Source organism: Eumetopias jubatus, unplaced genomic scaffold, assembly GCF_037043125.1.
Source record: "Eumetopias jubatus isolate StellerSeaLion01/CBP00866 unplaced genomic scaffold, mEumJub1_p1.0 scaffold_17, whole genome shotgun sequence".
Taxonomy (NCBI): domain Eukaryota; kingdom Metazoa; phylum Chordata; class Mammalia; order Carnivora; family Otariidae; genus Eumetopias; species Eumetopias jubatus.
The window spans coordinates 25,379,591-25,401,076 of NW_028274823.1; the positions used below are offsets into that span (position 1 = coordinate 25,379,591).

The 21,486-nt window shown below is 41.0% G+C and overlaps 1 protein-coding gene and 1 pseudogene across 1 annotated transcript in view; one reads left to right on the forward strand and one right to left on the reverse strand.

Moving 5' to 3' along the window:
- Positions 1 to 21,486, reverse strand: part of SORCS3 (sortilin related VPS10 domain containing receptor 3) — a 608,461-nt gene that overhangs the window by 256,356 nt on the left and 330,619 nt on the right. The gene's annotated exons all lie outside the window — the stretch shown is intronic.
- Positions 18,554 to 19,671, forward strand: LOC114205343 (mRNA export factor pseudogene; annotated as a pseudogene).

Sequence of the window (21,486 nt, forward strand, 5' to 3'; positions counted from 1 at the left end):
TGAAATGGATTTCTTCATTGGGATAAGACCATTGATGGGAAGGCCAAGTCTCATATCGGAGAAACAGAATCAGAGAAAAACATTCGCATCTGAAATTCTGAAACAAACTGGAGGTTCACATGAAATTGATGAAAGACAAAACTGAAGTTCTCTTTAGTTTTTTTAATGGTTAGCTCATGGTCAAGAACTGACTTATTCAAATAGCCTTTGTTATTTTAAATAGACAGTGCACCACCCTCCACATGGACTGTGTTCAAAAGAAAAGAAATAATTTCCCGAGGGGGCGGAGCAAGATGGCGGAGGAGTAGGAGACCTAGATTTCGTCTGGTCTCAGGAATTCAGCTGCATAGGGATCAAACCATTCTGAACACCTACGAACTCAACAGGAGATCAAAGAGGAGAGTAGCAACAACTATCTGAACAGAGAAGCGACCACTTACTGGAAGGTAGGACGTGCGGAGAAGTGAATCCTAGGCGATATTCGAGAGGATAGACGGCGGGGGAGGGGCCTCCGCCGGCCGCTTCTGGCAAGTGATAGAGCCGCAGAGCACAAAATTGTACCTTTTAGAAGTCGGCTCCGCTGAGGGACGTCGCTCCAGTGGCTAAGCGGGGGTGGAACCCTCGCAGGACGGTGGGGTCTCAGGACCCTTGGGGTCACAGAAAGACCGGGGGAGCCTGAGTGCGGCAGAGCTCCCAGGTATTGGAGCAGGGAAGCTGGCTGCAGAGACGGAGCTGAGGCGCGGGCTCTCAGCTCGGGGTTGCCATAAACTGTGATCGGCGGCCCAGTCGTTCCACTGCTCCTGCAGCAGGGACCCAACAGGCGGCAGATCCGGGGAGACTCCCCTTCCTTCCCGGGGAGGAGCGGCGCGGGAACGCACCGCAGGGATCTGCTGGGTTTGGAGACTCCACATGGGGTCAGGTGCCAGAGATACAAACGCTCGGTCACAGGCCGGGTGAGCACGGAGTGCGGCCGGAGACCAGGGACAAGGGAGTGACTGCTTTTCTCTGGGGGCGCACTGAGGAGCGGGGCCCCGAGTTCTCAGCTCCTCCGGGTGGAGATTGGGAGGCCACCATTTTCGCCCTGGTCCTCCAAGGCTGTACGGAGAGCTTGCAGGGAACAAAAGCTCCTGAGATCAAACCCGAGCAGCTTGCTTAGCCCAGACCGACAAGGGCAGGGCAATTCAGCCTCCGGCAAAGACATTTGGAAACCACAGCAACAGGCCCCTCCCCCAGAAGATCAGCACGAACAGTCAGCAAGCCAAGACCAAGTTGACCGATCAAGGAGAACGGGAGAACTCCAGCGCTAGGGGAATACTGCACATAGAATTCATGGCTTTTTTTTTACCATGATTCATTAGTTCATCAAAGTTAATTTTTGTTAACTGTTTTTTTTTCTTTTTCTTTTTCCCGTTTTCAACCAACATCTTATCAATCTCTTTAAAAAAAAAAACATTTTTTATTTTTCATTTTTAGAGTCATATTTTATCCCTTCATAGTAGTTACCCTTATTTTTGGCATATATATATAAGTTGTTCTCTCTTTAAAATTTTGAGATACAGTTTCTTCTAACAGATAAAAATATACCCTAAATCACTAGTGTATGGTTCTGTTCTAGTCTCCTGCCTGATCACATTCTCTCCCTTTTTTTTTTTTTAAATCTTATTTTTTTTCAAACAACTTCTTATCTTATCAAGTCCTTTTATAAAATCTTTTATAATTTTCATCTTTACAGTCATCTTCTATCCCTTCATTGTATCAACACTTATTTTGTACATATATGTCTTTCTTCCTTTAAAATTTTAGGAGGCACTTTTTTCTAACAGACCAAAATACGCCCAAAATCTAGTGTGTGGCACTGATCTATGCACTAGCCTGATCATATTTGATCACATTCTGCTTTTTTTGTATTGTTCTGTTTTTGTTTTTATCCGTTTTTTTTTCTCTTTCTTTTTTCTTTCTTTCCCTTTCTTTTCCCCTGGTTTCAGGTCTTTTCTGATGTGTATACAGTATATTTGCTGGGGACGTTGTAAACCTGTTAGCATTTTGTTCTCTCATTCATCTATTCTCCTCTGGAGAAAATGACAAGATGAAAAAAAATCACCTCAACAAAAAGAACAAGAGGTAGTACCGTCAGCCAGGGACCTACTCAATACGGACATTAGTACGATGTAGGACCTAGAGTTCAGAATCATGACTTTAAAGATACTAGCTGGGCTTGAAAAAAGCATGGAAGTTATTAGAGAAACACTTTCTGGAGAAATAAAAGAACTAAAATCTAACCAAGTCGAAATCAAAAAGGCTATTGATGAGGTGCAGTCAAAAATGGGGGCACTAACTGCTAGGATAAATGAGGAAGAAGAGAGAATCAGTGATATAGAAGACCAAATGATGGAAAGTAAAGAGGCTGAGAAAAAGAGGGAGAAACAACTACAGGATCACGAGGGCAGAATTCGAGAGAAAAGCAATACGATAAGACGAAACAACATTAGAATAATTGGGATCCCAGAAGAAGAAGAAAGAGAGAGAGGGGCAGAAGGTATATTGGAGCAAATAATAGCAGAGAACTTCCCTAATGTGAGGAAGGAAACAGGCATCAAAATCCAGGAGGCACAGAGAACCCCTCTCAAAATCAATAAAAATAGGTCAACATCCCGACATCTAATAGTAAAACTTACGAGTCTCAGGGACAAAGAGAAAATCCTGAAAGCAGCTCGGGAGAAGAGATATGTAACCTACAATGGTAAAAATATTAGATTGGCAACAGACCTATCCACAGAGACCTGGCAGGCCAGAAAGGACTGGCAAGATATCTTCAGAGCACTAAACGAGAAAAATATGCAGCCAAGAATACTATATCCAGCTAGGCTGTCATTGAAAATAGAAGGAGAGATAAAAAGCTTCCAGGACAAACAAAAACTAAAGGAATATGCAAACACGAAACCAGCCCTCCAAGAAATATTGAAAGGGGTCCTCTAAGCAAAGAGAGAACCTAAAAGCAGCAAAGATCAGAAAGGAACACAGACAACATAAAGTAACAGTCACCTTACAGGCAATACAATGGCACTAAATTCATACCTTTCAATAGTTACCCTCAATGTAAACGGGCTCAATGCCCCAATCAAAAGACACAGGCTATCAGATTGGATTAAAAAACAAGACCCATCGATATGCTGTCTGCAAGAGACTCGTTTTAGACCCAAAGACACCCCCAGATTGAAAGTGAGGGGGTGGAAAACCATTTACCATGCTAATGGACACCAAAAGAAAGCTGGGGTGGCAATCCTTATATCAGACAAACTAGATTTTAAAACAAAGACAGTAATAAGAGATGAGGAAGGACACTATATCCTACTTAAAGGGTCTATCCAACAAGAAGATCTAACAGTTGTAAATATCTATGCCCCTAACATGGGAGCAGCCAATTATTTAAGGCAATTAATAACAAAAGCAAAGAAACACATTGACAACAATACAATAATAGTGGGGGACTTTAACACCCACCTGACTGAAATGGACAGATCATCTAAGCAAAAGATCAACAAGGAAATAAAGACTTTAAATGACATACTGGACCAAATGGACTTCACAGACATATTCAGAAAGTTCCATCCCAAAGCAACGGAATACACATTCTTCTCTAGTGCCCATGGAACATTCTCCAGAATTGATCACATCCTAGGTCACAAATGAGGTCTCAACCGGTACCAAAAGATTGGGATCATTCCCTGCATATTTTCAGACCACAATGCTTTGAAACTAGAACTCAATCACAAGAGGAATGTCGGAAAGAACTCAAATACATAGAGGCTAAAGAGCATCCTACTAAAGAATGAATGGGTCAACCAGGAAATTAAAGAAGAATTAAAAAAATTCATGGAAACCAATGAAAATGAAAACACAACTGTCCAAAATCTTTGGAATACAGCAAAGGCAGTCCTGAGAGGAAAGTATATAGCAATACAAGCCTTTCTCAAGAAACAAGAAAGGTCTCAAATACACAATCTAACCCTACACCTAAAGGAGCTGGAGAAAGAACAGCAAAGAAAGCTTAAACCCAGCAGGAGAAGAGAAATAATAAAGATCAGAGCAGAAATCAATGAAATAGAAACCAAAAGAACAGTAGAACAGATCAACGAAACTAGGAGCTGATTCTTTGAAAGAATTAACAAGACTGATAAACCTCTGGCCAGACTGATCAAAAAGAAAAGAGAAAAGACCCAAATCAACAAAATCATGAATGAAAGAGGAGAGATCACAACCAACACCAAAGAAATACAAACAATTATAAGAACATATTATGAGCAACTCTATGCCAGCAAATTAGATAACCTGGAAGAAATGGGTGCATTCCTAGAGATGTATCAACTACCAAAACTGAACCAGGAAGAAATAGAAAACCTGAACAGACCTATAACCACTAAGGAAATTGAAGCAGTCATCAAAAATCTCCCAACAAACAAAAGCCCAGGGCCAGATGGCTTCCCAGGGGAATTCTATCAGACATTTCAAGAAGAATTAATACCTATTCTCCTGAAACTGTTCCAGAAAATAGAAATGGAAGGAAAACTTCCAAATTCATTTTATGAGGCCAGCATTACCTTGATCCCAAAACCAGACAAAGACCCCATCAAAAAGGAGAATTACAGACCAATATCCTTGATGAACATGGATGCAAAAATTCTCACCCAAATACTAGCCAATAGGATCCAACAGTACATTAAAAGGATTATTCACCACGACCAAGGGGGATTTATCCCTGGCCTGCAAGGCTGGTTCAACATCCGCAAATCAATCAACGTGATACAATACATTAACAAAAGAAAGAACAAGAATCATATGATCCTCTCAATAGATGCAGAAAAAGCATTTGACAAAGTACAGCATCCTTTCTTGATCAAAACTCTTGAGAGTATAGGGATAGAGGGTACATACCTCAACAACATAAAAGCCATCTACGAAAAACCTACAGCGAATATCATTCTCAAAGGGGAAAAGCTGAGAGCTTTTCCCCTAAGGTCAGGAACGCAGCAGGGATGTCCACTCTCACCACTGCTATTCAACATAGTATTAGAAGTCCTAGCCACAGCAATCAGACAACAAAAAGAAATCAAAGGCATCCAAATCGGCAAAGAGGAAGTCAAACTCTCACTCTTTGCAGATGATATGATACTTTATGTGGAAAACCCAAAAGACTCCACCCCAAAACTGCTAGAACTCATACAGGAATTCAGTCAAGGAGCAGGATATAAAGTCAATGCACAGAAATCAGTGGCATTCCTATACACCAACAACAAGACAGAAGAGAGACAAATCAAGGAGTCGATCCCATTCACGATTGCACCCAAAACCATAAGATACCTAGGAATAAATTTAACCAAAGAGGCAAAGGATCTGTACTCAGAAAACTATAAAATACTCAGGAAAGAAATTGAAGAAGACACAAAGAAATGGAAAAACGTTCCATGCTCATGGATTGGGAGAACCAACATAGTGAAGATGTCAATGCTACCTAGAGCAATCTACACATTCAAAGCAATCCCCATCAAAATACCATCCACTTTTTTCAAAGAAATGGAACAAATAATCCTAAAATTTGTATGGAACCAGAAGAGACCCCGAATAGCCAGAGGAATATTGAAAAAGAAAAGCAAAGCTGGCGGCATCACAATTCCGGACTTCCAGCTCTATTACAAAGCTGTCATCATCAAGACAGTATGGTACTGGCACAAAAACAGACACATAGATCAATGGAACAGAATCGAGAGCCCAGAAATGGACCCTCAACTCTATGGTCAACTCATCTTCGACAAAGCAGGAAAGAATGTCCAATGGAAAAAAGACAGTCTCTTCAACAAATGGTGTGGGGAAAATTGGACAGCCACATGCAGAAGAATGAAACTGGACCATTTCCTTACACCACACACAAAAATAGACTCCAAATGGTTGAAAGACCTAAACGTGAGACAGGAGTCCATCAAAATCCTAAAGGAGAACACAGGTAGCAACCTCTTCGACCTCAGCTGCAGCAACTTCTTCCTAGAGACATCACCAAAGGCACAGGAAGCCAGGGCAAAAATGAACTATTGGGATTTCATCAAGATAAAAAGCTTTTGCACAGCAAAAGAAACAGTCCACAAAGCCAAAAGACAACCGACAGAATGGGAGAAAATATTTGCAAATGACATATGAGATAAAGGGCTAGTATCCAAAATCTATAAAGAACTTATCAAACTCAACACCCAAAGAACAAATAATCCAATGAAGAAATGGGCAGAAGACATGAACAGACATTTTTCCAAAGAAGACATCCAAATGGCCAACAGGTACATGAAAAAGTGCTCAACCTCGCTCGGCATCAGGGAAATCCAAATCAAAACCTCCATGAGATACCACCTCACACCCATCAGAATGGCTAAAATTAACAAGTCAGGGAACGACAGATGTTGGCGGGGATGTGGAGAAAGGGGAACCCTCCTACACTGTTGGTGGGAATGCAAGTTGGTGCAACCCCTCTCGAAAACAGTATGGAGGTTCCTCAAACAGTTGAAATTAGAGCTACCATTCGATCCAGCAATTGCACTACTGGGTATTTACCACAAAGATACAAATGTAGGGACCCGAAGGGTTACGTGCACCCCAATGTTTATAGCAGCAATGTCCACAATAGCCAAACTGTGGAAAGAGCCAAGACGTCCATCGACAGAGGAATGGATAAAGAAGATGTGGTATATATACACAATGGAATATTATGCAGCCATTCAAAAGGAATGAGATCTTGCTATTTGCAACGATGTGGATGGAACTGGAGGGTGTTATGCTGAGTGAAATAAGTCAATCAGAGAAAGACATGTATCATATGACCTCACTGATATGAGGAATTCTTAATCTCAGGAACAAACTGAGGGTTGCTGGAGTGGTCGGGGGTGGGAGGGATGGGGTGGCTGGGTGATAGACATTGGGGAAGATATGTGCTATGGTGAGTGCTGTGAATTGTGTAAGACTGTTGAATCACAGATCTGTACTTCTGAAACAAATAACGCCACATATTTAAGAAAAAAGAAAAAGAAGAAGATAGCAGAAGAGGAAGAATGAAGGGGAGTAAGTCAGAGGGGAAGACGAACCAGGAGAGATGATGGACTCTGAAAAACAAACTGAGGTTTCTAGAGGGGAGGAGGGTAGGGGGATGGGTTAGCCTGGTGATGGGTATTAAAGAGGGCACATTCTGCATGGAGCACTGGGTGTTATGAACAAACAATGAATCATGGAAAACTACACCAAAACAAATTATGTAATATATGGTGATTAACATAACAATAAAAAAATTAAAAAAAAAGAAATAATTTCCCATCTGTAACACAATAAAGCACAAACTCCCTAGGTTAATACCAAATCCACCTCCCACCCAGGCTGACCACAGACTCACTTTCTGACCATACTTCCTATTACTCGCCATCACGCACTCTATGCCCCAGCCAAATTAAAGTACTCCCTAATCTTAGCTACACTCCCCTTTCCCTGCCTTCGTAAATTTACTTAGGCCGCCTTTTGCACTGTGTTGATTATCTTTTCCCTGTACTAATCTGACAACTTTCCCAGGAACCATGCCCCCAAAAGCCACTTTTTTTTCATCTTCCACGGTATTGTCTCAATCTCTCTACACTGAACTAAAGTACACAATGGGATGTGAGGGCAGAGGTTTGTACTTATTTGACATTTAAAATCACACTTTAGTAGTAAGAATTTTTTTTTCTACTATTAATTCTTGATTCTCAAAGTTTCTCTAATGGTTTCAAAATAGTTTTTCACACATTAGGTAATTTTCATACTTCTCTGAAACTAGTAAAAATAGTTCCATTTTAAGAGTGAAGAGTTACAATAAGTGTAGTCAGTCACACAGGACCAGAATATGGCCAATTTTGGTTAAGTGCTCCATATGCACTTAAGAAGAATGTGTGTTCTGCTTTTTTTGGGTGAAGTGTTCTATCAGAATCGATTAGGTCAAGTTAGTTGATTTGTGGTGTTCGATTCTTCCACATCCTTACTGACCTTTCCTTCTACTTGTTCTAAAAGTACCAACAAAGATTAAAGTACTGAATTTTGAATATCAGTTTTTTCAAATCACACTTATAATGTTTAGGGATAGGTCTGGAAAAAGAAGTACAAGATCTAGAAACTAAAAACTATAAAATACCACTGAGTTACATTAAAGGAAACCTAAATAAATGGAGAGAGATAATGTGGCCATGAAATAGAAGACTCAACATTTGTAAAATGTCCATTGTCCTCTGATCGATCTACTGGTTTGACGTAATCTCAATGAAAATTCCAGAAGGCTTTTCTGGAGGGTAGAAATTGACAAGTTGATTCTCAAATTCGTACGGGAATGCAAATTACCTAGAATGATGAAGAGAACTTTCATAAAGAAAAACTGGGAAGACTTACACTCCTGGACATCAAGACTTTTATAAAACTACAATAATCAAGATAATGTAGTATTGGTGTCAAGACAGAACACTAGATGAATGGAACAGAGTCCAGGAAAATACGTGCATGTATATGGACAACTGATTTCTGACAAAAGTGCAGATACATAATAATAATAAATTTTATCTCATACCTCACACCATATACAAATTTAACTCAAAACAGATCACAGTTCTGAATATAAAACATCTAGAAATGAGCAGTAGGAAAAAAAAAATCCTTGTGACCTTGACTTAGGCAAAGATTTCTTAGATATGACACCAAAAGCATGATCCAAAAATAAATAATTGACAAATTACACTTCATCAAAATTACAAACATCTCTTCATTGAAAGACACTGTTAAGAGACCTAAAAGACAAGCTATGGTAGCAGAGAAAATATCTGCAAACCCCATATATGATAAAGGACTTTTTATTCAAAATATAGAAGAGCTTTCAACACTCAATAATAACACAAAAACAATTTTTCAGTGGGCAAAATATTTGCCCAGAGACTTCACTAAAGAAAATATATAGATAGTAATCAAGCACATGAAAAATGCTCATAACAGCTACGTTACTAAGAGAATGAAAATTAAACTCACAATGAGATACAACTCCATGCTTATTAGAATCTAGGCTAAAATTGAAAAGATAGACCATAATGAGTATTAATAAGGATGTACAGCACCTGCACATCTCATGTATTCCTCATGGAAGTGTAAAATGGTACAACCACTTTGGAATATAGTTTGCCATTTTCATAAAAATTGGTACCATATGACTCCGTCCACCACTCGGTATTTGCCCAACAGAAATCAGAGCATATAGCCATTGAAACACTTGCACAAGAATGGTCACAGCAGCTTTATGTGTAATAGCCAAAACCTAGATTCAAACCAAAGTCCATTCATGGGCAAATAAGTAATCCAATGTTGGTATATCCATAAAATGGAATGTTATGCAGCAAATAAATACTCATACAGCAACATGGATAAATCTCGAAATAACTATGGGTAAGAGAAAAAAGCCATGCAAAAAATTGAGTATACAATGTATGATTCCTCTTATAAAAACTTGATAGAATGCAAACTCTTTTATAGTGACCATGAGCAAATCCCCAACTATGACTATGGTGGCAGTGGGGTAGTGAAGAAGGGTGGGAGGAAGGACTTATGAAGGGGCACAAGGAAACTCTGGAGTGGGGGTGGGTGATGGATATGCTCAATTTCTTGACTGTAGTAATGGCTGCATGGGTACATTCATGTCAACACTTGTCCAATGTGTACACTTTAACTTGTGCAGTTATTGAATGTCAATTATGCTTTGATACAGTTTTTACAGAACTCTGAAAGCAACTAGGGGCGCCTGGATGGCTCAGTGGGTTGAGCATCCGACTCTTGAATTTGGCTCAGGTCATGATCTCAGGGTTGTGAGATTAAGCCCTGTGTCAAGCTCCAGGCAGGGCATGGAGCCTGCTTAAGATTCTCTCTCTCCCTCTCCCTCTGCCCTTCCCCATTGCTCTCTCTCTCTGTCTCTCTCTTAAAAAAAGAAAAAAGAAACAAATCTGAAGACAACTCTTACAGTGGCCTTAGCTTTATTTTAAATAATGTTTATGAGCACTTAAAAATGTTTAACTTCAAAAGAATATCTTAACCCTTTGAGTATAGCTGTAATGTCAAACATTTCTGAGGCTAGGTCAGACCTTCTCCCCAGGATATGCTCTTGTAACAATCAATACTTCATTTTGTAGCACTTGTCAGAACTGCCACCAATTACTAATTTGATCAATGTTTCTCCTTCCATGACCACAGAGCTAGTATTAGTACCCTTCATTACTGAATCCCTAGGTCCTTGCACCTAGTAAGTTCTCAGTAAATATTTGTTGAATATAATATCCTTGACCTGGTATCTGTGTGACAGAGAGCAGGTTGTTGATACTTTCAATGACATACACTTAAAGCAAAGAAATGGTTTTTGCTCTCCATGCTTTTCATTTTCCCATTTATCTTATCATTTTTTCACTTGAGAAAAAGTATTTTTCAGTATTTTAAAAACATGAATCTGTTGGGGTTCGTTAGACTCTGGCCTCTGTTCGTAAGCTACCGGGAAGTAAAAAAGCCAAACATCGTGGCATAATTTCAGTGATTTTTTTTTTTTATGACTGATGGTGTGATGCTACCCATGGAGATCACACGAACAAGACCAGCTTTTTACCTGACGATTAAACTGGCATTGTTAGCATCAAAAAAGGGAAAGAGACCATATAAACCTAAGGGTAGACAAATTATATCACAAGTAATGATCTACTCATGAAACCTGAAAGCTCCCTTCGGGGGTTGGAGCCTCTGGGCTAGAAGGTTTCAGAGATCATCCGGGCCTGACAGACGTGGGAGAGTGGATTCCTCAGCCGCCTTCCCACATCTTAATTATGAAAACATTCAAGCTCAATATTAGTACAACAGTATTTGAAGAAAGGAAAGTTAAAAATCTTTTTTCCCTCACTCATTCCCTAGCTGCCTATTACAAAGCTTCTAGATTACAACCTCTGGTATCTCTACCAAGCACTTTAAATTAAAAAGTCTCCATTTTAAAGAGCCTTGTTTCAAGGACTTAGACAGCTACCGCTGGCCTCCGGCACTCTGAGCAGCCAAGGGAGGCAATGGGGCAAAATGTCAGAAAAGAAGCTAACGGGAAAAGCGACCACAAAGAAAGGTCATTATTGCCTCCATGGTACACCTTGGCAGCCGTGCCTACCCAGGCCTCCCCTCTACCACTCTGTGCTTTTGAGAAACAGGCATCTCCTTTGCCAGGAAGGAAACATGCTGTGGGCACAGCTCTCGGCCTTAGATATTTTTTCTTTCTAATCAGACTATCAGATCGACGGTGTCCTTTGGGCTCTTGTCATGGTCAGAGTCATCAGGCACTCTTCCTCCCTGTGACTTGATGCAGTCACAAAGTCTGCTTCTATTTTCAAATCATCTATCATTTGCCCCCTTTCTTTTCAACCCCACACTTACTACCTTAACCCAAGTCCTATTTATCTCTTGTCCAGGGACAACTGAAGATCGTTGTGTGTTGTAAACACTGAGAAAAACATTAGTCCCTGCATCTCTTAGGTACTTATAAAATGTAAAACCATAAAATAAAAAGCTTTCCATATGCTGAACTGAATAGCTTCTTTCCAGATTTTTCTCAAAAATCTAGGTAAGTTTAGTTACTTTCCCACAGACAATCTTGGCCAGGGAAAGCTGTCTCTAGAAAGTCATATTTGCACCAAGTTTTAGGACTAGCTAGATGAAGAAGGGGAAAAGGTCTCCCAGAGGGAAGCGCATGTGCCAAGGTATTCTGGTATGAAACAGGAGGCTGCATTCCCTGTGGCATGAGTTAAGGAAAGAGGGGTAGGAAGTCAGACAGGAAACTGTGATGGTCCATGTGCCAAGCTAAATTTATCCTCCAAACCACAGGGAAGTCAACGATAAATTTTAAGAACAAACTGATGGTTGCCAAAGGGGTGGAGGGGAAGGGAGTTGGGTAAAATGGGTGAAGGGGAGAGGGAGACACAGGTCTCCAGTTATAAAATGAGTTAAGTCACAGAAAAAAATGCACAGCATAAGGGATACAGTCAATGATATTGTGATAGCGATGTAATGGGACAGATGGTAGCTACACTTGTGGTGAACAGGGCATAATGTATAAACTTGTCAAATCACTAAGTCATACACCTGAAACTAATATAATGTCATTGGTCAACTCTACTCAAAAAGAAGAAGAAAAAGGAGGAGGAGGAGGAGGTGGTAGAGGAAGAGGAAGATCTGTAACACATTAAGGTCAACCAAACCTCTTTCTGTAACTTCTGGCAAATCTGAGATCTACTGACATTTTCAAGTGCAAAGAAAGAATAAAAATAAAATACCAAAATAAAACCAAACTAAACAAATCTAGATTATACAAGCACATAGCCATGATTCTAAAGGATAAGTTTCCATCTCAGACTTCTTTCAGACTCTGTTGCCTCAAAGTTCTTCTCAGTGGTCTCCTTGGCCTGGGTGCCATCTTTTCTGTTATGCCCTCTATGATTTCCTAACTTGATCCAGAGTCAAGCCCGAAGGTCAGTTTGAAACCTTCCCGACCAGTCTCAAGACCTCTCATGTGGCTCTCATTTCCATCTTAGGGATAAGTCCAACCCTCACTTCATTATCCCCCCACCCCCACTGCAAATCCTTCCCGGTGGATGGTTCCATTCCACATGTCTCAGGAACATCTCAGGCTACAAAGCAGGAAGGGACTCCTACTCTCCCCTCATACAGGACAGTAGAGACCCAAAGCTCAATAAGATTTCCATCACTCACCAACCTTGACATGTGTATATGTTAGGGGTGGACTGTGTTTGTTCCCTCCAAATTCCTATGTTGAAGTCCTCACCCCCAGTACCTTAGGATGTAACTGTATTTGGAGACAGTCCCTTTAAAGAGTTAGTTAAGTTAAAATGAGGTTATTAGGGTGGGCCCTAATGCACTATGACTGGTCTCCTTATAAGAAGAGGAGATTAGGACATAGATACACACAGAGGGAAGACCGTGTAAAGAAGCAGAAAAAAGATGGCCATCCATAAGGCAAGGAGAGAAGAAGAAACCAATCCTGCTGACACCTTGATTTCAAACTTCTAGCTTCCAGAACCATGAGACTTTATATTTCTATTGTTCAATCGACCTAGTCTATGATACTCATTAGGGCTGGCCTAGCAAAATAATACAGTATGTGACAAGACAGCGAACTTTTCTTTTTTTCCACCAGAATTCCTCTGAGGAGGACCTCTTCTTACTTCAGGACTTCATGGATCAATGTAAAGAGGAGTCAAAATATAGCCTGGATGGCCTGAGTCTGGGTCTGTGGATGCCTAGGCATCCAAGAAGCAGGTACAGACAAGCTGAGGATTTTGTCTGCTGTGGGACAGAAGACCTACTGAGGCTGCGGGAAGGGTCAGTGAAGGTATCAGTTTCCTAACACTGCTATAAGAAATTACCACAAACCTAGTGGCTGAAGACAACACAGATTTATGATTTTTTAATAATTTATAGAATATAAATTTAATTTATAAATAGAATTTATAGAATATAAATTACAATATTTTCTGGAAGTCAGAAATCTGAAATCAGTCTCAGGTTAAAATCAAGGTATCCATGTGGCTGCAATTCCTTTCGGAGGCACCAGGGGAGAATCCATTTCCTCGTCTTTTCCAGCTTCTAGAGGCCGCCTGCATTCCCTGCCCTCCTGGCACCATCTTTAAAGAACATCACTCCAATTTCTGTTTCCACTGTCATATTTCTCTGACTCTCCCTTTTCTGCCCTCCTCTTATAAGAAGAACCCTTGTGATTACACTGGGTTCACCTGGGTAATCCAGGATTCTCTCTCCATCTCAAGATCTTTAACTCAATCACATATACCCAGTCCCTCCTGCCCTGTAGGGAATTGTTCTGGGGATTCAGAAGTGGACATCATTGGGGGAGGGGGCATCATTCAGCTTCTGGTTTTCCTCACCAGAGGGTGGCATGACAGAGGAGAGACTAGGGACACAGAAATGTTCAAGGGAATTTCCTGAGTGGAAACCTATGTGCTACCATCCTTGACACCAGAACTCTTCAGCTACCATCACCTAATCACAAAATGCTTGGCAGAGTTGGTTCTGGATTCCCCCCCGCCCAGGAGCAGTCAACAACCCAAGAATTAAGTAGTTAATTTGGGAGACGGTACGGGAGTAGAGAAACTATCCAGGCAATGGAAGGCAGTCCATACATGGTATATTATAAGGCCAGCTAATTCTGTGGGCAACTAAAGCTTACCTGCAATGGAAAAATCTGGAAAAAAGTGTATAACACTTGGCTCAGAGTTGTCCCATGGGAGAGGTGAGGGAACAAGAGGATCTATACACTAAATTCTGTTGGTCACTGGCTGAGGGCCGCTGCCACATGTTGGCTCCCTGGCCCTTCTACTGCATAATGTGCAGAGGAGTGGGGTAGCCTCTAGAGGGTCTGGAGACAGGCTTCCAGCAAAAAAATGCAAATCCTAGCAATCAGACGTCAGTGGGAGCACACTACAGTGGAAATACCAAATGCATATGGGCAGGACATCAACAGTGTCCATTAAAATTAGATTAGACCAATGACAAGGCTGAGTTTTGCATCCTCATTGATGTGGGGTTGAAACAGTCCATAAACATGAGGTAACAGCTGACATCTGGAATACATACAGAATAAATATCAACAGAGCAGTGGCACATCTGTGCTTGTCTTATACCTGATGCATCCAGGACCGCCATTATGGCAACTCATTCTGTAAACTTCTACACAAAAACCAGCCTCGAACTCCTTGCTATCTGGCTCCAGCTCAGGACTTCTGCAGAGTCCCATTTCCAGCATTTCCCTGGTCTTAAGCCAGTTTCCCCCCTCCTCTCCCACTCCCACCACATTTGGCTTAGACAGAACATCAATCTGCACTGCCACACATCTCTATTGCTCTTTTGAGTAGATGAAAAAATATTGGATAGAGTTTCTCTCCACCTACTACTTCCTCCCTTGATTAAAAAAGAAAATTAAAAAAGAAATGACAAAAAGAAAAATCTCCAAGTGTTATTTGCTCCTTCCATTTCATTCCTAGTCCTCAGCCCTTCTTCTCCATCCCCAGCCAGAAATCAGGCACTTTGGAGTTTCCACCGCCATGTGCATGAGGACAATATGCATGTGGGTACTTTTAAGTAAGAAGTCAATGTTCTAGAATTTAATTTTCTCCTCTCACATTAAACCTGCCATTCTTCACATAATCGGAGTGATGAATGCAGAGTCTGACTTTGTCTTCCTGACATTAATACCCATCAGGACTTCAAATGCAAACAATTGTGACATTCGACTTTATAAAAATTACCAAGTGCACCAACTCCGCTTAATTAAACCATTTAAAAGTTGCTTTTGTTACATTTAATGAATGATATATTATACTTCAATGAAACATGCAGCAATACAAATACTTCACAATGCTTCCAATTAAGACTCACTTCACTTATGCCAATTGACAACACAAGTGTTCCACACTTCATTCAGTTTGTGCATTTTAAATGAACTGGTTAGTGAGAAGGGTGCTTCTGTGCTAATGAGTTTTGTAATCAAGGCATCTATTTTAATTTCAAATTGGCTAGATTGGGGGAAATTGCTAGACTAAATGACTGGTACTAATTAGGATTATAAAAATATTCATCATGCCATGGAATTAACATGGGGGTCTGATTTTCCTACATTTGCATATTGCTTGAGTTTTGGGGAAAAAAATCTTGACAAATTGTCTTCTCTTTAGTAAATTGAACAAACACTATATCTGTTTTAGCCCTTCTTTTCATTTAAAGCATAATACATATTCATGATTTGTAAATGAAGTTAAATGATTTCAACTTCTATCTTCATTACCATATTAAAGATGTTGTCTCCATAAACTTCCTTAAAAAACTTCAAATCATAGTATTACCTATTTAAATGGCAAACTCTTTGGTTTAATCTACATATTAACCCACATGTTGGAACAAATTGATGGGCAAAAAGAGCAAAAATGGACAAAACCTGAAAAGAAAACACAACTGCCTTGTTTATTTTTCTGCTGGAGGCAGAATTAATTAGTCCTATGGCCTAACATCAGTAGGCAGTTTGACGGCTTCCGGCCTCAAGGTCCCATCCTGGAACGTGCCATCAGCTGAGGGATGTGACAGAAAAACCACTGGATTCATCTGAAGGTCAAGTCTTGGCATGGCTGATTTTGCTGTCTCATTATTACAGCGTTTTCTGGGGCTGGGATTCAGTGTGAATTGGTCTATATGCGTTTCTGCCCAGATGTGGTGGTAAGTCTGTTTATCCACTAGGGAGAGTGAGGTGTGGTGGTGACTCGTAGTGGGGGATCTCAGAAAAGCCTAGGATAGAGAGTAGGCCAAGCCCCTCACTGGCTATGTGACCTTGGACAAGTTAACATTGCTCTCGAGAGTCATACGCTCACATGTACCTTGGAAATAATACTATCCACCTTGCAGACTCCTACGAGAATTCAATATAATAATGTACATAAAAGCACCTGTCACTCCCCATACATAGGAGATATTTAAAGACATATTTCTCCATTTCTGAGAAGCATCTATATGTCCAGAGCTGAATAATATAACACGGGCATGTAAGAGTTACTCAGCACAGACCTTAATTCACTGCATATGTCTCCACCCCTTGGCTCCAGAGTATCTGTTTCCATTACAGCTGTCAAATCAAATAACCAAATACTAATTCAATTTTGGGGTATAGTCGCAAAATTCATCTGAAAAACTACCAGAATAAATCACTTCTTTAACATCTATGTATAGTGGATGCTTCTAAATAATAAAACCTGTATCTATCACTGAGTTGTAAATAATATAGATTGAGGTTATATCCAACAAGAGTATAATTTTTGTTAGGAGAAAAAACATAATTTCTAGAGGTTCCCAGTTTAAAAGGGACCAGAGTGGAAAACAAAGCTGAAGAAAAGAGAAATCTCATATTCAACGTCCTCCGAGTTCAGGGAAATTTCCCTCTGCATCACACTGCCTCTTGAAAAGGTATATAAATAATGATTGGAGACAATTTCACCTAAAGTGACCCTAATTACACCTAAAATGTTTTTTAAGAGCACTATCTTGTAACTAGGGATGAACATAAGTTATTTAAAGTAGATTACTTTTCAGAATTTTTTTCAATTATAAAAGTAATCTAATGAAATAATAGAAAACTTAGAAAACAAATGGTATGGAAAAAAACCCATAAACATAATTCCATCATCTAAAGAGAACCCAGGAAATATTTGGGAATATTCCAAACTCCATTCCTTTTAACGTTTTTCTCCTTCTCTCCCTCTTTGCTTCCTTTCTTCCTCCCTTTGTCTTATTTTATTTTTTTCATATCTGTATTCAAATAGCACTACTTTACTTAACATGTCTCATGCATGTATGTGTGTGTATATGCATATATATAATGCACGTAATATGAGATATATATGTACCAAATAGGAACTAATGTGTATTCATGTTGTTACATGGTCATCATAACCACCATTTTGTTGGCTGCATAATATTCTGGCATAAAGTTTCTTAATGTTAGGCATTAAGTAAGTTTCCATGCAGTTTTTCCCACTACCAATGACTGTGATAAACATCATCATACCTAAAACTTTGTGGCATTTCGTATTATTCTCTTGGTACAGTCTCAGACGTGAAGTAACTGAATCACTGGATCAAAGTTATGATATGTATGTCTCCTTTTTTAATATTTATTTATTTGAGAGAGAGAGAGAGAGAGCACATGCACATGCACATGCCAGGTGGGGGGAGGGGCAGAGGGAGAAGGAGAATCTCCAGCAGACTCCCAGCTGAATGAGGAGCCCGATGTAGGGCTCAATCCCACAACTCTGAGATCATTACCTGAGCCAAAATCAAGAGTCAGACGCTTAACTGACTGAGCCACCCAGGCACCCCTGTGTATGTCTCCTAATACACATTGCTGAGGTATCTTCCAGGAAGGCAAACTCATGTGCATGGCTATCAATATTATGTCAGAATATGGGTTTTGCCTCAATTTTGCCCCAGTCAGGGTCATTTGTAATGTCATGCAGCTGATTTCTGGTTAAACTGGTAAAGGAAAAGACAAAGATGAATTCCTTGGAAGGAAAGTTAGAAGACAGCAGGTTAGGGAAATGACAGCGAAGGAGAATTTAAAAATATTAACTTTAGAGAATTAGATTGAACCAAAGGCAATAATTCAATGATGTTGAGTAACCCCGATTCATCCAGACCTTTCGTAAGGAAACTTTCAAAAAAATGTCCCTTTAAAATTAATTTCACAGGTTTCATTTTCAAAAATGTGTTCCTTTCTGAATTGGGGCCGTTTCCTCCACCGGCGTGAGGGTATTTTGGCCCTTGGGGTTTCTGTGCGCCGCGGCTTACCTTCGCCACCTCCGCGCCCAAGCGGGTTCGCAGGCTCCCAAGTCCTTCCTGCTGCCCGCCACTGGCTCCCCGTCGCGGTGTGACTCTCAGGGCCAGAATGAGTCTGTTTGGAACCACCTCGGGTTTTGGAACTAGCGGGACCAGCATGTTTGGCAGCACAAGCACAGATAACCACAATCCCATGAAGGATATTGAAGTAACATCCTCTCCTGATGACAGCATTGGTTGTCTATCTTTTGGCCCACCAACCTTGCCCGGCAACTTTCTTATTGCAGGATCGTGGGCTAACGACATTCGCTGCTGGGAAGTTCAAGATAGTGGACAGACTATTCCAAAAGCCCAGCAGATGCACACGGGGCCTGTGTTAGATGTCTGCTGGAGTGATGATGGGAGCAAAGTATTTACAGCATCATGTGATAAAACTGCCAAAATGTGGGACCGCAACAGTAATCAAGCAATACAGATTGCACAGCATGATGCTCCTGTGAAAACCATACATTGGATCAAAGCACCAAACTACAGCTGTGTGATGACCGGGAGTTGGGATAAGACTATGAAGTTTTGGGATACATGATCATCAAATCCTATGATGGTTTTGCAGCTCCCTGAAAGGTGTTACTGTGCCGATGTGATCTACCCTATGGCCGTGGTGGCAACTGCAGAGAGAGGACTAATTGTCTACCAGTTAGAGAATCAACCTTCTGAATTCAGGAAGATAGAATCTCCACTGAAACACCAGCATCGATGTATGGCTATTTTTAAAGACAAACAGAACAAGCCGACTGGTTTTGCCCTGGGAAGCATCGAGGCGAGGGTTGCTATTCACTACATCAACCCCCCAAATCCGCCAAAGATAACTTTACCTTCAAATGTCACCGCTCGAAGTGAACCAATACTTCAGCCCCTCAGGACATCTACACGGTAAATGGGATCGCATTCCATCCTGTCCATGGCACTCTTGCCACTGTGGGATCTGATGGTAGATTCAGCTTTTGGGACAAAGATGCCAGAACAAAACTAAAAACTTCAGAACAGTTAGATCAGCTGATGTCGGCTTGCTGCTTCAATCACAATGGAAACATATTTGCCTATGCTTCCAGCTACGACTGGTCAAAGGGACATGAATTTTATAGTCCCCAAAAGAAAAATTACATTTTCCTGCGTAATGCAGCCGAAGAGCTAAAACCCAGAAATAAGAAGTAGTGGCCGGAGATTTCTGGGTTGTCCAGAGCTGTTTCCTCTCCACTCTGCCTCGTCTTTGTACAGATTTGGGTCCCAGTGTTTGGTAGGTTGTCAGCCCTGGATGTGGATTTCAAGCCCCAGAGAAAACAATGTCCTTGATGAGCAGTCAGGAGCCCCGCCGGCCACAGTGACTGTCCTTCTCTCCATTCCACTGCCTGTTACAGATTTCTTCTGTGACTCCACGGGGTTTGAAATAGATTCTAGAAGTTAGATTCCTGTGGGCGACTGCCAGGTATTTTTCAGTGCTTCATTCAGCCATGTACGTATTTGAGAACGTTGGGAAACATTCTATGAACGCCGTACTGTATTTTGTAATAAAATATTTTGAAGATTCCCTACTAAAAAAAAAAATGTGTTCCTTTCTGTGTCATAAGGAGAATACCCAGTTTTAGGCAAAGTTGAGGAGAAACCTATATTCTGACATAGTTTTGATGGTCATGCAAATGAGTTTGCCTTCCTGGAAGACACTTCGGCAATGTGTATCAGGAGACATACACAGGGTCACCTGGGTGGCTCAGTCGGTTAAGCGTCCAGCTCTTGATTTTGGCTCAGGTCATGCTCTACATTCAGTGGGGCGTCTGCTTAAGGATTCTTTCTCCCTCTTCCTCTACCCCTCCCCCTGCTCGTTCTCTCTCTCTCAAGTGAATAAATAAATCTTTAAAAAAATGACCCTGACTGATAGTGGCCCCCTGAGGGTGGAGGATAATGACTGCACAGTGAACAAGGGGATTCTGGGAAGCCAGTCATGTGCTCCTTTAATCACAGTGCTAGTTTCACAGGTGAATTCAGTTTATGAAAATTCATCGAGCTCATGAGATGCACACTTTCCTATATGTATGTTACACCTTGCCTTAAAAGGTTTAGAGACTGACCCTGACTTTAAAAGGCCAGGTGCTGTCATACCAGGGTGAGTGGTCAAAACGGGGGCAGAGAATGGAGGCAGGATAGAAGGTATGGTCAGGTCAGGTAGACAGGTTCCTAAGTCTAGAGAGGCTTGTCAGGGAAAGGATAAGCAGAAGTCCTGAGTCCAACAGGAAAACTGGAAACATAGGGTCAGAATTAGGGACACTAGGCAGTAGTGTGAACACAAACGATCAGGGCATGCGTGAAGACATGGTCACTCCATACGGGAAATGGGTGGAAGAAGGAAGAAAAGGCTGTGAAGCTGTTCCACGTCCTTCCCACCTGTGGCTACAGTCACCTCCTTCACCAAAATACTGTCTTGGCTGAATTTCTACCATGAGAGCATAATTGCTTTGGGGAAGGTGTTGGGAAAAGATCATGAGTATCCCAGCTTATACATATATACACTGCATCTTACATTATTTTAACAAATGTTCTTTTCCCTGACAGAAATGTGTTAGCTTACCAAAATAGACACCTAGAAGGTAGAGATAGAGCACAGAAACTCTGGGACATGACACAGAGAAGCAGGCTGGGAAGACAAAGGCCACCAGATCCATAATTTTGTTGAAGGTTGTTCCTTTGAGCTAATGTTCTCGTGAGCAAAGTTGCCATGGATGGAGATTTTTACTGCATGACCCTCACTGAATGCAAGTTAATATTGTATGTTCAACCAGTTTTGTCATTCAGAACTCAGCTCAACTAGATTTAAAGGTAATATCTGAATAAAACAGAGGTTGCTCCACCTCCTTGATAAAAAATAGGCCATTCTTGGCCCACTGTTTCCGTTTTCACCTCCATGAAAGTGGCCTCACGGGAACCCGGGTTTCTATGCTGATGGAGAGAGCACATCCCCACTGTACCAACAAGATC